This window comes from Giraffa tippelskirchi, chromosome 1, assembly GCF_054371585.1.
Source record: "Giraffa tippelskirchi isolate mGirTip1 chromosome 1, T2T-mGirTip1v1.2.pri, whole genome shotgun sequence".
Classification (NCBI taxonomy): Eukaryota; Metazoa; Chordata; class Mammalia; order Artiodactyla; family Giraffidae; genus Giraffa; species Giraffa tippelskirchi.
In genome coordinates, this window is record NC_137275.1 from 38,696,343 (window position 1) to 38,710,834 (window position 14,492).

Below are 14,492 nucleotides of genomic sequence, written 5' to 3' on the forward strand. Positions count from 1 at the left end.
TCTTCCTGTCTTATACCTCTGCCATCTTGGAAGTTCTTCTGGACTTGTTTTTTCCAAAGTAATCTCTATTATTTTATGTAACAGGGTCAGAAGGTATTTGCTTATCCATTTCTTGTAAGATAACCAGAAACATGAACTTGTTCTTCCTTCTATTTAATTAACATTATAATTCTTGTTATAAAGGATAATGGAACTTTCCTGCACCTATAATATTAAATATTCTCATGGTTGTAATCTGTCATTAAAGGATTACATTAGAAGATAGCTGGTAGGAAGCACACTAAGGAAAAAAGTTGTTTTTAACTAAATTCTAGAGAACATCTATTGCTGAAATTTGATCCTTGGAATACTGGAATAATATTTCTGTGGAATATGTTATTACTGGAATACTTAGAATAACAATTACTATGGAATACTTCATAGTAATTGTTAAAGCTTATTGAGCATAATCCAAGGATAGTTTTATGCTCTGTAATGACCAAAATGGAAAGGAAATCCAATAAAGAAGGGATATATGTATATGTGTAGTTGATTCACTTTGGTGTACAGCAAAAAGTAGCAGAATACTGTAAAGCAATTATACTTCAATTAAAATATATATGTATAAACAGATCATTTTTGATAAATTAATACAATGAAACATAGTTGTTATAAATTCATAGATGATGGAACTATTACTTTCATATCCCAGCTTTGCTACTTGCATATTATTTGGAGAAAATTACTATGCTTTCTCAAAAATAATCCCAATTTATAAGATAAGGCTAGTTTTTGCTCAAGTTAGTACATTGTCATAAGATTTATTTCAGAAAAGATACATAAAATGCCTATGGATCATGTGGAGGCGTACAACCCACAAAGTCTGGCTCAGAGTAAATGTTCTATGAATAGTATGTATGTACTCACCCACTTAAATATCTTGAGATTTTAAACCAGTGGTCCAAATCATACATCTTATATGTTGCACTTTTAACCCATATCAGATAATAAAGTCCTCTTCTGTCTCTATAGACTGTTTTCCACTATTCTCCACAGGCTTCTGTAATATATGAATTTGAAAATTAGCAATCTTGAAAATGAAATTTAGGCAAGTTCTCTGTCTCTTAGCAACAGGGATTTTTCTAGCACCTCAGGTTATTACAGGTTATATAAGAATGATAAATAATATTTGTCTCTTATAAAGAATGAATGTTCTCAGCAGTTTATATATTCTAGTAGTTGCTTGTACTTTCTGCTTGTTTTATTTTTATGATTCTTAAATTATTATTATTGACCAAGTAGGAAGGCAATTATCAAATGTAGTTGTGTCTTCTTAGAAGGAACACTTTAAAATGCTCCTTTTAAAGAAACAATTGCAATTTTAAATTCTCAGATGACTCATCCATTGTCTCTTTTATTTCTATTTAATAGGGGGAGGAGAGAAGTTATATTTTTTCTTCTTAGAAAATTTTTTCAGGATTTCAATTTGCTCAGTATTCCTGTGAACAAAATGTTGGAGTTTGGGATACAAGAAGGTAGAGAAACTATACCAAATTCCCAGATTATAAACACCACCTATACAATAAAGGAAAGGGAACATTGGTGTTACATTTTATTCATTTTATACATTTCATAGAAACATATAGAATAATAACAACTCTATTTTCTATCCCAGGTGGTAATTCTGCATTGCTGTATAACTAAAATTTTCTAATCAGAGTTCAGTTATGCAGTTAGTATATTCTTACTATTGCCTTTTTGATCACCAAAAAATGGCTATTCATAAATTTAAAGACTCAAAGGACTCAATTACCATATAAATAATAGGAAGAAATAAAGATTAATATACAGCTCATCTATTATTATAAGATAGACATTGCTTCTATAATGCAGTGTAAGTCAAACCAACTAATCTTATTTACTGAAACAATAGTAACTTGATTTACATTGTCAGATAAGACACATACAACACAAGATAAAAGACAATACATATACAAAAAATGGAATTATAATCTAACATCAAGGGACTCTTCTTTAAAAAATATTAGCTTGGATAATCAAGAGTTTTTGACTTCATCTTTAATATTTCTATTAGTATGAACTTACAAATAGATATGTTTCAATGAAATAATTTAAGAAGATAGGACAAATGAAAGAATAAATCAATTAACTATAATATTCAATCCCATTAATAATTTTCAATAAATGATTTACAGTTCATTTAATATCACTGGGGCATAGTAAGGACACAGGTTTTCTAATGTGTTTGTGTTGCTGACAATCTGCTAAATGTTCTCAGAGATTTGCAAATTCCTAACTCATGGTCAACATTTTGTTGGTGAAGTTTATTTTCTTGTTACTGTCAACAATATTTTCTAACTCCATTTGTTTACACAAAGCCTAGCTATCTGACTACAGAGGATACTCAAAATCTTCAGTCTGTAATTTTTTATGTCTGCACACAATTATTCGTCTTACAGAAATATGATGAATCTCTTAAGTGCCTAAAATATAACTAAGTAGCAAAGCAAGCTTGATATCTGGGACCATGAAAACAGCTGGTTTTATACTGTTTTCTGCTACATTCTGCTCTTTCAGTTTTAAAGAATCTGTTAAAGAGTCTATGGACTGTTCTGTCGGGATTGTTCCTGTGAACTTGAAGCAGAGAAATAGGGACACCATGAACATGGAATACACTGACACTTCTCTTGTAAGTCTCTCATTTACCCTAAGATAGGGAATGGAATTTATATTATAGGTAGTATCTGTTATTACATGTGGGTTTCCCAGGCAGTTCAGTGGTAAAGAAGCCACCCGCCAAGCAGGAGACATAGGCTTGATCCCTGGGCCAAGAAGAGATCCCATGGAGAAGGAAATGGCAACCACTCTAGTATTCTTGGCCAACAAAGGTTCATCTAGTCAAAGCTATGGTTTTTCCAGTAGTGATATATGGATGTGAAAGTTGGACCATAAAGAAGACTGAGCACTGAAGAATTAATGTTTTTGAACTGTGGAGTTGAAGAAGACTCTTGAGAGTCCCTTGGACAACAAGTAGATCAAACCAGTCAATCCTAAAGGAAATCAATCCTCAATATTCATTGGAAGGACTGATGCCAGAGCTCCATTACTTTGGACACCTGATGAGAAGAATTGACTCATGGAAAAGACCCTGATGCTGGAAAAGATTGAAGGCTGGAGGAGAAGTGGTTGACAGAGGATGAGATGGTTGGATGGCATCACCAACTCAATGGACATGAGTTTGAGCAAACTCTGGGAGATGGTGAAGAACAGAGAAGTATGGCGTGCTGCAGTCCATGGGGTAGCAAAGAGTCAGAGGCGACTGAGCGACTGAACAATAACAATCAGTATTCTTGCCTGGGAAATGCTATGGACAGAGGAGCCTGGAGAGCTACAGTTCTTGGGGTCTCAAAGAGTTGGACACAATTTAGCAACTAAACAACACATTATGCATGATTTTTAATGATAAGTAAATGGATACATAGAATTATTTAGATAGAAAATGGATTAGTATGAGATCTTACCCCAAAACTTGAAAATAGGTATTTCTTTGCTTTGTACTTCACAATATGTTAATATTTATTTTTAAGAATCTCAGATGAAGCATAGTTAATAGTGTTATTTCCTTTTACATGAAAGTCTAAAGGGAGTGCACATCCTTCAACCCCCTTTTATGCCATGCTACATTTTAGGTAGGAGTTCTGGTTGATTGAACTATATAAAGAGAATTAAACAAAAGAGATTATACATGGATATTTTTGCTGGAAAAAGTGTCGCACTTAAGTTGTTTCTACAATTCTTTTGAATTTTGCCAAATTTAGGTGCTATAATATCAAAGTATCACCAGTCAGTTCAGTCGTTCAGACATCTGACTCTTTGCAACCTCATGGACTGCAGCAGACCAGCTTACCTGTCTATCGCCAACTCCCAGAGCATGCTCAAACTCACGTCCATCAAGTCGGTGATGCTATCTAACCATCTCATCATCTGTTGTCTCTTTCTCCTCCTGCCTTCAATCTTTCCCAGCATCAGGGTCTTTTCCAATGAGTCAGTTCTTCGCATCAGGCGGCCAAAGTATTGGAGTTTCAGCTTCAGCATCAGTCCTTTCAATGAATATTCAGGACTGATTTCCTTTAGGATGGACTGGTTGGGTCTCCTTGTAGTCCAAGGGACTCTCAAGAGTCATCTCCATCACCGCAGTTTAAAAGCATCAATTCTTCAGCGCTCATCTTTCTTTATAGTCCAACTCTCACATTCATATGTGACTACTGGAAAAAGCATAGCTTTGACTAGATGGACTTTTGTTGGGAAAGTAATGTCTCTGCTTTTTAATATGCTGTTTAGGTTGGTCATAGCTTTTCTTCCAGGGAGCAAGCGTCTTTTACTTTCATGGCTGCAGTCACCATCTGCAGGAATTTTGGAGCCCAAGAAAATAAAGTCTGTCACTATTTCCATTGTTTCCCATCTATTTCCCATGAAGTGATGGGACCAGATGCCATGATCTTAGTTTCTTGAATGCTGCGTTTTAAACCAACTTTTTCACTCTCTTCTTTCACTTTCATCAAGAGGCTCTTTAGTTCTGCACTTTCTGCCATAAGGGTGGTGTCATCTGCATATCTGAGATTATTGATATTTCTCCTGGCAATCTTGATTCCAGCTTGTGATTTATCCAGCCTGGCATTTTGTATGATGTACTCTACATATAAGTTAAATAAGCAGGGTGACAATAAACAGCCTTGACATACTCCCTTCCCAATTTGGAACCAGTCTGTTGTTCCATGCCCCATCCATCCCTGATGCTGGGAAAGATTGAAGGCAGGAGGAGAAGGGCACAACAGAGGATGAGATGGTTGGACGGCATCATCGACTTAATGGACAGGAGTTTGTGTAAACTCTGGGAGTTGGTGATGCACAGGGAGTCCTGTTGTGCTGGGTTTCATGGGGTAGCGAAGAGTCAGACACGACTGAGTGACTTAACTGAACTGAAACAAATTGCAACCAAAACTTAGAATATGCACCAAAAAATATAATGTTAAAATAGCAGTTAGGTTAATTTATAAAGTAGTTCATCAAAGGTACAAATATTTTCAAAATCTATTGATAGCAGGCTGCAGAGAGAAAGCATATTCTAGCATGCATATATTTATGTTTTATCTCAACATTTTTATATAACAAGTATAATAGGCACGATAAAACATTTTAAACTTTTGACAATTTTTACTTTAATATCACAGCTTGTTTAGATGCAATTTTTATTTTATGTTCCTAATAATTGCAAATATATTTACTGCACATTTTTCTAATTTACTAAGTGATATGTTTATCAAGATCATGTGCTATACCAAAACTTGTGCTTGTGTTATTACAAAAATAATTTGTCTGAATTTTGAGCTTTCCAACTGTATTTATATTAATAATCCCAATGACACGAGATGTTTCATGTTTAACCAGAGTGAAATTCCAAAAGGTTTTTGATTTCATGAATTAGTTGAAAAAATTAAACCAATGTTGGAATTAATTCAGCTTCTTTTCTATTGCAGGAGAATAGTTACTTAAGTGAAAAGTCATGTTTCATAAAGATACATATTAACCTAACTTCTATAATTGCACTTGGGAACAGGGCCCAGCCCAGGTGGCTCAGTTGGTAAGAAATACATCTGCCAGTGCAGGAAATGTGGCTTCAATTCCTTGATCAGACCAATCCCCTGGGGAAGGAAATGGCAACCCACTCCAGTATCCTTGCCTAGAAAGTCCCATGGACAGAGGAGCCGCGTGGTTATAGTCCATGGGATCCCAAAGAGTCAGATACAACTGAGCACACATGGACACAACAGTATGTTCAGAGATAATGACTTAACTAATTAGATGAAGCCCACCTACTTTATGGAGGATAATCTGCTTTACTCAAATTGATTTGAATGTTAATGTCATTCAAAAAGTTTACCTCCTTAGCAACATCGAGACCAGTGATTGACCATATATCCAAGCACAGTGAAGTTGTCAAATTGATACATAAAATTAACAACCACAAGGTCATTGAATGAGGTAGAATTGCTGCAATGAATATAGAATGTATTTCCAAAACGAACAATATATTTATTTCTTGATATGATTGCCTCTTCAAACAGGAAAGTAGTTTTAGGTTGAGAAAATGGGAGACATGGGTCTTATTCTTTTGATTTAAGCAAGCTTTAACAAAGTAGGTCTTAAGGGTCAAATTCCATTAGCCAGCTTTTTTGTAAATAAAGTTGTATTGGAACAGCCATTCACTTAAGCATTGTGCACTGCTGCTCTCAGGCTACAAAGGCAGAGTCCAGTTGTTGTCATGCAGACTTGGTGGCCCAAAATCTAAACTGTTTACTACATTTTTATTTATAGAAAATTCTATTCATTGATCTAGAATCAAAACATCCATGTATCACCCAAACATCCTAGAGTTTTAATATGAAACAGATAAGATTCAGGAAAAGTAAAGCCATAATATTCATCACACTTTCCCTCTGTCAAACAATGGGGAATAACTTCAATTGGTGGTAAATTTGTGCTCTTTGTAATTTTGAGGTAATTATAGTGTGTGTTTGAATGAATTGGACTTGAGAATGTCTTATTACCTTTAGAAATTGCAACCAAAGTTTTCAAGGGACTACTTTTGTATTTGAGATGTTACTGCTCATTGCAAGAGCTTTGCTAATATATATATATATTTTTTTTAAGGCCAGAGTTACTACTCTCAACACTTGCAAAATGGATCCTTGGAACAAAAAACTGAATTATGTGAACTGAGTGGGTTTTAAAGTGTGACCAGATAGACTGTTAGAAAATGAACTCTCAACTAGTTTTCCGGTTGGAGGCAACTTATGCTTTTTAATCGCTAACTTGCCACATCCCACTATATTTTGCATAGAGAATAATCCATTCAATAATTTGGTTTCAAAGGCTAATGTGGTCATGAAAATTCAGTGTTTGTAGCCACTCAAGCTAATTGTTCCATTGAAAATATAATGAAGAAGCCATAAAGGAATTTCATAGATTTTTCAAAGTGCTGGAGCAATAAATGATCCCTCGTGGTTCCTCTTTGAAACATTATTTTCTGTTCTTCACAGCTCTTACTAACAGAATGAGAAATATCTGGAATGTATTTATGCATTAAAGGAATATGGACATTCCTGGCCAAGGCACAGATGGTGGAAATTAAAGTTCATTCCCAGGGACAGGATTCAGTATATGATTACAGAGATGCTGATAAATGATTTAAAAAGTTGAAGTTTACCACAGAGTGTGAAATCTTTCTAAGAAACATGTGAATCTATAACAGTATTGCCAGGTGATTCTCAAAATGTGTTTTCATAGATCTCTTTAAAATAGATTACATTTTTTTTAAGATATAAAAATTTTAACTGGTACTTACACCATTTAGAAAGTAATAAGCAAAGCATGTATGCCAACATGGATTAGGAAAAACTAAAATTGCTTACATTAAAATAAAAGGTTATATTATATCTGGTACTTAAGCTAAACTGCTGTTGTTGAAGCCAAATATTAGCTCCCTCCATTAAATCAAGCCCACTGGTTTAGAAACATCTAGTCTGAGTTCAGATCATCAGTATTTTGGTTATCATACTAAGGCTTAGGCATGAATTTTATTGTTTCTTGTCATCAAAATTAATTTGCTAATTCTTACATAAAATAATGTAATATTTATTTATAGTCTATTTTTAAATGTCTTTTATATGTTACTTGCCAGCCATGTATTTAAAACATTGGCTTTGGAAAGGAAAAACAATGCAGAATTCTAGGATGACCGCCATTGACCAAAACCACTGAATAACCCTTGTTATTTTATGCAAGCAGAACCTCTGAATATGATGTAATATCACTTCCATGATTAAGTTTTGTTATATGACACACAAAAAAGTAACCTGATATTTTGAGAGAAGAGAGAAAATTAGTAAAAAGAATATAACATTAGGCAATTTTCTTAATCCAGAAGAAAAATAAAGTAATAAAAATCCATAACTTACTCTTTTCATCAAATTATTATTTAATTTAGCTATAATTTATAAAACAAATTGTTGGTTCTAGATATTGATAAATAATGGAAAATTAAAAAAAAACACATCATCCCGACTTTTGCTCCATTTTCAGTTAAAGTTTAAAAAGAATATCCTGAGGTTGCTGAAATTGCTTTAAATTTTTTCATTTATTCTCATTTATATATTTAGTTAGATTGGTTTCTCCTATGAGTGATGATAACATAAAACAGAAACTTTCACTGTAGAGTGTCAGATACTGTATCATTGCCATCAATCCAACTTAGGTAAGACAAACAAATAAGCAAAGTCATAACACTTTATATGTATAATGTTCAAAATGTGCAAATATACCTTAAATATGGATAATTAATTTTAACTTATGGCTTTTTAATTAATTTATTTTAATAGGAAAATAATTACTTTGCAATATCGTGATGGTTTTTGCTGTACATCGACATGAATCAACCACAGGTGCATTTCAGAAGATCTAACAGTTGTGAATATAAAACCATTTTCTCTATTGCCTATGTGCTTATTTTTATTTTTTATGATAAGCTGTAATTGTATTTATTGAAATGTAACTTTAACAGTAAAAATTGGGGTTTATAATTTGTGTATATTTTTTTAAATTTCATTTTCTAGTTCTTAGTTTTTTTGCTTGTGTATGTGTCTTATAGTATAATCAATCCATGGCTTTTCTTTATGGATGAAGAAAATCTGGCTTTTCTTTATGGATGGTTTGAGAAGCAATATCCTAGACTTGGGCACAATTTTTTTAAAGTTATATGCAGAATATATTTACATATTTTTAAAGTCATGTCTGGGTAGGACCCCTGAATATAGGACTGACTCAAGGACTGCAATAGGATTGAAGTGCTAATGGTGGTTCATGCATAGATTTAGTTGTGAAAAGCAGGTAAGAATGGATGTATGAGTTGTACTTGATATTTATTACAAATAAATACAAAGCAGATAACTGAAGCATAGTTATCTATGCTTGAAAATAAATATCTTAAAATATATTCAAAAGCTATTTTGAATAAAATTTAAAGTGATAAGTATCTAAAGAAACTGCTGAGTTGCACAGGAAGTTCTCTGAGCTCTCTCCTAAATGGCCGTGTACAACATTTGCAAGGAGAGATTCATACTTATCCATTAATGCCAAAAGAGGTATACAGCAATAAATCCAGAATATTCAATTATTTTTACTTGGGTTTGGAGAAAGCAGTGGAAAACATCAGTAGATTTGGGGATCATCAAAACACTGGCCCCTAAGGGATAAAAGATATTGATAGAAAATTCTTGACGAATCTTATCACCCTGAACTGCTAATAGTCCATGCAGAATAGGCATCAAGATGTCAGGAAAGGAAGCACTGGCTTTGTTGCTAGACATTAAAGATGTGCATTTCTTAGAATGCCCTGAAAATTTAGGTCTTCATTATTTGTTATTTTTAACAAAAGTAACAGTCTCAAAGAACACTGCAAAGGTTATCAAGCAAGAATCATGCAGATAATAGCCCATGAAGATGGAAGGTGGGAGGTTAGAAATGCACAGCTTGCGTTCTGTACCAAAGAGTGATAGCTGATGTGAATTTCAGAAGTGAAAAAATTCTCTCGTTAGAAATGTGAGCTCAGATTTTGTATATGAACCTGCAGCAGTAGGAAGCCATAGAGCATTTTTGACTCCAGGAATGTTCGTTCTTCTCTCACTTTAACTGCCAGCTCCTGGTGGAATGAGACTTGGACTTTGAAGGTGAAGCTCAAGGACAAAACCAGGAGTCACAGTCTGGGATATGCCAAAAATCAAATCGGATGACAAATGCCAAAGATGAGTCCTATCCATGAGAATATATGGCCAACAAGAGTCAAAGGAATGGATTAGAATTAAAAGTAGGGAATAAGAGAAAGTAAGAAATTATAATATTAATAAAAAATAACTGACAATAATAACGCTGAGCATAAATTGATCACTTGTTCTAAGCATTGTCCTAGGTACTTTATGTATATTAATTCATTTAATTCTCTCTACGTACTTAAGAGATGGACTTTGCTATAACCAATCTTTTATTTACAGATACAGAGACTGAGATATAGTGAGGATAAAACTTGTTCTTATTCAGGTAGAGAGCAGAAAAACTAATGTGAAATTAGCTTAGAGATATTTACCCTTGTTACACTTGTGAAGGGATGCTGCTGCTACTGCTGCTGCTAAGTCTTTTCAGTCATGTCCGACTCTGTGAGACCCCATAGACGGCAGCCCACCAGGCTCCCTCGACCCTGGGATTCTCCAGGCAAGAATATTGGAGTGAGTTGCCATTTCCTTCTCCAATTGAAGGGATGCTAGGTTCATTTAAAAGATAAAAAATTAAGCAGGTAGACCAGCTATTTGGATTTAGTTTGTAAAATATTTGAACAGCATACTAAGTACTTCAGATTTCATTATGCTTCTCTGCTCAAGTAACTCCATAACTCCTTTTTAATAAGAAATAAAAAATTGTCTAATAATTAGAGTTTTTAAAATCCATTAGCCACCACAAGAGTTCTTCATTACTACATTGTAGAACATGGTCATGCAGAGTCTAGAAGTCTGTCAAGGTTGTTTTAGAGTAGAGTCCTACATTGTTTGAGATATTTTTAATTGTAACCTCCAAGTTAGAGACCTTAAGATCCATTCTGATCCAAGGTATTTTTATTGTCTCTCAAACAAACAGATATCCTATAATTAAATATATGACATTACAAATTTTTAAAAATATTATCCTGTATTTTAATATAACGTGCTATGTGGGATTTTACTCCAAATTTAGAACAATGTCAATGTATGGCAAAAACCACTACAACATTGTAAAGTAATTAGCCCCCAACTAAAATAAATAAATTAATAAAAAAAAAATTTAGAATAAAAATCACATGCTTAGATACCATTCCAACTATCAATGTAATTTCAGTTTGCTTAAATGAATCTTTGCATAATAAAGGAATAATTACACTGAACTCCTATTATTATGTTTGTGTCAAAGAGATATGAGATGTAAACTGTGTTGTGCTTTCTCATTTTCTAATCCTGCCAGGTATTACTGATTATTTAAAGCCAATATATAGCTTAAACTTCTTTTCATTTCTAGTCATCAATGTGCCTTGGTATCTATTTTTGAAATATTGTTAACATTCACTGCGACTGCAACCAGAATAGAGGAAGCATAATTTTAGGTTTGCCTGTTGGATAATAAGCAGACTTACGTTAGGCAGAGAGTGTTAGATATTGAATTTGGTTTTGAGTTCGCTATGCCTGAAAGACAAAGAAGTAGGTGGTTTGGTTTTGTTTGAGGTTTTGTTCTTGTTGTTGTTTTCCATAGAAAATTGTAAATAGTCTTAGGGAATGTTAAATTTCAGGTGGAGTTATAGATTTGCAATGCATCCATATATAGATGATAATTAAGAGGATCGGAGTGAGCTTTCCCAGAAGAAGAATACAGAATGATTTGAGAATTTGGGAGAGTGAATAGGCTATAGCACATTGTGGGGAAAGTGTTTAGCATCAACAGAGTCCTTCCTCAGTTGGAGAAGCAGAGATATGGTTTAGCTGTAACCATGAAATCCTGGGAGTTAGGAGATAAAGCTACTTATCCTGTGTCTAGGACCAGTCCTAGACTCATGGGATTTGAAGTTAAACAGGCCCAGGTTAAATCTGAGTGTGACCATTTCTGTACACTCAATTTTATACTACTTACCTGTATGTCAATCTACTATTCTTATCTGAGCAATTGTCCATCCTCCTCAAAGAGTACACACTCATCCTTGCCACTTTTCACATATACTGTCTGTTTTACACACAAGAACCAACAGACTGTTTTAAAATATAACTTAGATTTTGTTATTAATCTTGCTTAAATGCTCTTAATGAAGCTTGAAGTCCTCATGGTGGACAAACTCTACATGATCTGCCCTCCCCCACCCCCACCCTCTCTCTGTATCAGCCACACTGTCCTCCTCTGCTGTTCCTTGTACCCTTGTACTATCTAAATTCAGGCCTGCCTCAGCACTTCTGCAGTTTGTTTTCTGCCACTAATGTTCTTTCCCAGATGATTACATCTCTCATAGTTTCTATTAGGTTTGGCCTCATATGGGTACACACACACACACACATATCACATGAGTGAGTGAGTAAAGTCGCTCAGTCATGTCCGACTTTTTGTGGCCCCATGGACTGTAGCCTGCCAGACTCCTCTGTCCATGGGATTTTCCAGGCAAGAATACTGGAATGGGTTGCAATTTCCTTCTCCAGGGAGATGATAAATCAATCAATCACACACACACACACACACACACACACACACACACACACACATATATATATAAAGCAGCAGGATCATTCATTGCCCTCTAAAACATTTATCTGCTTAATTTTCTTGATGGTAGTTCATCTAATATGGTACATATTTACTTGTTTAGACATTATCTGTCTTCTCCTACTAGAATGTAAACTCCTTGAAAGCATTAATGTTGTCTGGTTTATTCATGACTATATCCCCTATGTCTAGAACAGGTCCTATAAACACTCCATAAACATATATTGAATAAGTAATAATAGCTAATGTTGATATAGCATTAATTGTATGCCTGACACAGTTTTACGTGTCACCTGTGTATCAATTCATTTGATCCTTGCAATGAAGATAATATTGCACATATGTACCATTATTATTCCTGCTTAGAAATAGGGTCACTAATGCATAAAACAGTAAAGAAATGTAGTCAAAAACACAAACAGTTAGGGGTTGAGCCCAGACTACAATCCAAGCAGCCTAGCTTTAGATTTTAAACTTGTCACGAAGGCAATAGTGGAGATGGATAGATGGATAGATGGATAGATCTTCTAAGAACAGCTATATAACATTGTATACCTTCTCTAAGCCTCAGTTTTCTTGCTTGTAAAATGGGAAAACTTTTAAAATTATCTACTTTATAATATTGTAAATGTCAGTTATTAACATTATGATGAAATGATATATTAATATTAGCACATCAATTTACCTCTCCAAGACTGGGTTTTTCACATTTTATAAGTAATATTAGGCCAAAAGGAATAGTAAATTTCTCCTGTTACCCCAGTAATGTAGTTTTAAGAGCATGGTCTCTTGAACCAGAATGCTGGGATTAAAATCCAGGTTCCAATGCAGTGGAGAATAATGTTCATTTACAACTGGACATAGAAATGCTAGTCTTACCTCTGCGGATGCCTGCATATCTGACATTGACTTTTGGCTAACATCAGGGCAATGGAATTTATAATGGGCTGTTTATAGGGTGCAAAACTCCCTTAGTGACACCCATAGCTGGTTTGTTTGTTGATGTTTTTCACCTGACCTCTGTGGTTAGACTGCCGGGCTTGACTAGCTGATCAGAGGGGCATGAAAAGAACCCATTTCTGGGGAACTTGTGTCCTGAGCTATTCTGAAGCCAGGAATCAGGACACACACTAAACAACTGTTTTTTAATGCAGAGGCATATCATGTCCATGTGTGCATTAAGGACGTTGGTGAGATTTTTCCTGGATGTCTCACACATTCTCAGTGCTTGCCTGCACACTCTCATTCTGTAACATTTAAATAAAACCTCATTGTGAGTATGCTCTGGGGAATTTGGTAAGGCATTCCAAACATACAAATTTATGCAGTCTTCACAAATAATAATTGCCTGTGTTGTTGAACAAGTTGTTTCTCTGGTACTCAGTTTCCCCTCTACTAAACAGGGAAACACATTATCTTGCATACTGGGATGATAAAAGTTTAGTTTAATTACATATACGTCTCATAAAAGTATGTAATACATAGTGAGAGATAAATGTTATTTTTATACACTTTGATTCTTTCAAAATCAACCTTTATACAATGACTTGACTGTGTGCTGATAGTAAAGATTATTTAAGGTCATACTTACAGTCTAATATTGGCACTTCCAAAAGTACATTTGAATGTCATCATATAATTGTGTATTTTTGTTACCACTTAAAAATGTGGTGAAGCATCACATACACCTGACCACTATCCTCGACTTATCTATAATAATGCAACATATTACCTAGGAGAAATGGACAACGTGAAAAATAACCAATTGTGAAAATGTCAACTGAGAAGTGATTTTCTTTAGAAGCAGTCTCATCTTTTAAATGCAATAAAAACTAGGACTTATAAAATAATGAATTATTGAACTACCTCTTAAAATTTCATTTATTCAAACCCTGCCCAGTCACTTACCAATTATGACTTAGGAGAGTGAGTTAACCTCTCTGTGGCTCAATTTTCTCCCTTATAAAAGTAAGAAAAGTAATAGAGCCAACTTCATAAATTGTTGTGAGAATTCAATGAGATAGTCTAACAGCATTAAATCCTCAATAGATACTCTATCTTCTTTTCACTTAAAATTGGTGATTTGAGAATTCAGAACAGCAAAATTAAAA

At 34.2% G+C, this 14,492-nt stretch overlaps 1 long non-coding RNA gene and 1 pseudogene across 1 annotated transcript in view; both read right to left on the minus strand.

Moving 5' to 3' along the window:
- The window catches only part of LOC145538692 (condensin-2 complex subunit D3-like), a 28,487-nt pseudogene extending 28,462 nt beyond the window's left edge, over window positions 1-25 (minus strand).
- The window catches only part of LOC145544834 (uncharacterized), a 246,478-nt gene that overhangs the window by 126,645 nt on the left and 105,341 nt on the right, over window positions 1-14,492 (minus strand). The window contains exon 5 of the long non-coding RNA XR_014081659.1: window positions 903-1,039. This is a non-coding gene — a long non-coding RNA (uncharacterized LOC145544834). The remainder of the gene's footprint in view (window positions 1-902; window positions 1,040-14,492) is intronic.